This window comes from Crocuta crocuta, unplaced genomic scaffold (genome assembly GCF_008692635.1).
Source record: "Crocuta crocuta isolate KB4526 unplaced genomic scaffold, BGI_CrCroc_1.0 scaffold139, whole genome shotgun sequence".
NCBI classification, from domain to species: domain Eukaryota; kingdom Metazoa; phylum Chordata; class Mammalia; order Carnivora; family Hyaenidae; genus Crocuta; species Crocuta crocuta.
In genome coordinates, this window is record NW_027533258.1 from 10,743,779 (window position 1) to 10,747,207 (window position 3,429).

Below are 3,429 nucleotides of genomic sequence, written 5' to 3' on the forward strand. Positions count from 1 at the left end.
AGAATATGAGCGTGGAGAAACCTCTGCTGGGAGCCCCCACCACCCACCACGTCACAGCAGCCACAGGGCGTGGACACGTGGGTCTGTCTCTTGCATCTTCCTCGCCGGGGCCAGCAGACACCCTTTGTGCCAGCTGCTTGTGTCTTGCTCCCTGCGGACGGACAGGGGGCTGACGTTCGTGGAGGGTGCGGCCTTCCGTCCGGGGCTGCCGCTCAGAAGTTAACAAATGAATGGTTTCCACTAACAGGAGGCCACGAAAGACAAGTTCGACACTCCGACTTCACTCAACTGACGGGAGCATCACGATGCCCTTGCTGCCCTTCATTATTCTGCGCAGACTCTCCCCCCATCCTCCCCCTGCAAATGAAGACGATGGCGTTAAAGGTCCGTGTCACCCATCGTGTCTCTGCATGTGACATGGGGACAGGTAAAAGGCTGAGCACGTGAAGTGAAACCTTTCTTTGGCCAAGGGAGCTGACCCACTGAACCGTTTACTCAAGTGCAAGGTGGTCGTGGCTGAACCGCCCCTCTTCCCTGCGCTGTCCTCAGAGTCTTTCATCATGGCCTTTGTTTCTTGATCTCGTTTATTTTTTTTTTAATTTTTTAAAAATGTTTTATTTATTTCTAGGAGAGAGAGAGAGAGACAGCGTGAGCAGGGGAGGGTCCGAGAGAGAGAGAGAGTCACAGACTCTGAAACAGGCTCCAGGCTCTGAGCTGGCAGTCAGCACAGAGCCCGACGCGGGGCTCGAACCCACGAACCGCGAGATCATGACCTAAGCGAAAGTTGGACGCTTAACCGACTAAGCCACCCGGGCGCCCCTTGATCTCATTTATTTTTTTATGCATTGCTGTTTCCCCCTCAGACCATCATTCCTTCCCGTGAGCCCCTCACGCGCATCTGCTGCGACTCAGGGGCCTTATTTGTGCAGCTCCATCCTCCTCGCGGGCCTGGGCTGCCCTCAGATGTGTTCATATGCTCAGGATGGTTCTGGAAATTGGCTCTGGAACGGCTTGTTCTCCAAAGGACTAGAGTCTACGGGAAGACAGGCCGTGGGCTGGGAGCCTCATGGTCAGTCCCTTGAATACAGGCAGTTGCCTGGGTCCTGCTCTCGGCCCTCTTTCCTACAATGTTAGCTGGGGCTCCTCAGGAGGACTTTCGGCCTTTTTTTCTCTGTCACATGGACCCGTTTGTGAGCTAGAAATAAACTCCAGTCAGGCAGAGACAGGGTGTAGCACCACAGGACATGCAAATGAGTCGAGGAGAAAGTAGTCATTTGTCCTCAGTGCCACCAGCGCCAAGGGCCACCAGCCTGTGAAGACCCTGAGTGTGCATGGCGGCCTCTTCACAGTTCTCCGTTGACAGGATTGTCTTGTTAGTTTTTGACTTTCAATGTCCTCATCCATAAAGTGGGGAAAGTATCTGCTCCTTAAGGTCATGGGACGGGAATATATGACCGTATACCTGGAACCATTAAAATATTTAAATAGAAACCAGTCACCAAGTTTAATTTGAAATAAATGGGTACCTCACTCAAGCTAAATATACTTAACATGAGTTTTTTTCCCTGCAATGTATAGCTTATAGTTATATCTAAATTTTTTTAATGCTTTTTATTTATTTCTGAGACAGAGGGAGAGAGAGAGTATGAGCAGGGGAGGGTGAGAGAGACACAGAATTGGAAGCAGGCTCCAGGCTCTGAGCTGTCAGCACAGAGCCCGACGCGGGGCTCGAACCCACGAACCGTGAGATCATGACCTGAGCCGAAGTCGGACCCTCAACCGACTAAGCCCCCCAGGCGCCCCTATAATTATATCTAGAAAAGAAAGAAAGGCAAGCGAGAAAACTACACTGTGCTCTTGGGGTGAGTATAGTTTTCAGCAATAAAACTGGACAATTATAAACTTGGATACTCATTCAAGCATTTCTTGAGCACAAATATATACACCTGAATCTGGGCCTGGGTTGAAGGTGAGGAGACACAAAAACAGAGTTCCCTGCTTTCAAGAAGCTGGAAAGCTGCGTAGTTGAGGGCATGAAGGAAACAGGAGCATATACACAAAAGATGTGCAGGAAAATCATGACTTTCCCTGAGCTGTGAGGTTGGAGAAATAACGGACCAGGGTATGTTCATTGAAACAAGTCATGCTTGAATGTTTGACGTTTTCTTAACGACCAACGATGTAAAAGAAAATTACAAGGCATTTCCCTTGGAAGAGCAGAGTGCCAGGCAGAACCTCGCAGACCCATTACCCACTTTTAAAGAAACAGCAGTTTCAGCGGTTGGGACTCTGAATGCCACAGGGGTCGGAAGGGCCTGAGATAGTGACCTGGCCCTTAAAGGAGTCCGTGCCACACAGTCGCTGCCTAGGGACAGTGATTAGACCAGATCCTCTTTTCCTTGACTGAATAATCCCAGAAATTCTTTTCTCCCTTGGCTTCCATAATGTATGATATTCGAACCACTCTACTTTTTTTTACTACCTTTGCCCATTTCTTCTTGTATCACCTGTTAGTGTCACAAGGCTCAGCCCGATTCCTTTCTGTATTTGACACCTCGGTGACCTTATCACCTCGGGCTTCGGTGATCACCTTTGTCTGGGATGCATCATGAATCTAAAATTCCTACTCACCCACATTTTAGTCTAGACTCGCGATGCAGCTCTAGTCGGTGTGTCACTGGATTATGAATCAAGTGGGTAAAAATGCACTCATCCTTTTATGCTTAGTCCCCTTTCTTACTCTCCATTTCTGCCCGAACAAACAGTTTTCATTGAATGAATGTCTGTCGTGATCCTCCAGCATCCAGGCAGTGTTCTAGACCCTAGGACACGCTGGTGAACAAGACTAAGTCCTGCCCTCCTGGGATTGTGTTTTCTAGGGGTTTCTAGGCCAGAAACACAGCAGATTATACCACCGAAAATGGCATCATCAGCAACATCGGCCTCACCCAGGAGCTTGGTAAAAAATGCAACTTTTTTTTTTCTTTTAATGTTTTATTTATTTTTGAGATAGAGATAGAGACAGCATGAGCAGGAGAGGGTCAAAGAGAGACGGAGACACAGAATTTGAAACAGGCTTCAGGCTCTGAGCTACCTGTCAGCACAGAGCCCGATGTGGGGTTCAAACCCACGAACCGTGAGATCATGACCTGAGCCGAAGTTGTACGCTTAACCGACTGAGCCACCCAGGCGCTCCAAAAAAATGCAACTTCTTAGGCGCCATCCCGCACCTACTGAATCAGAGACTGCAGAGGGGCGTCTGGCCAGCTGTGCTTACCCAGCCCTCCAGGCCACTCAGGCAGGCTGGGATTTGAGCCCTAATCATGCTGGACTCCCCTCTTTCCTTTTTTTTTTTTTAATATTTTTATTTATTTCTAGGAGAGAGAGAGAGAGACAGCGTGAGCAGGGGAGGGTCAGAGAGAGAGGGAG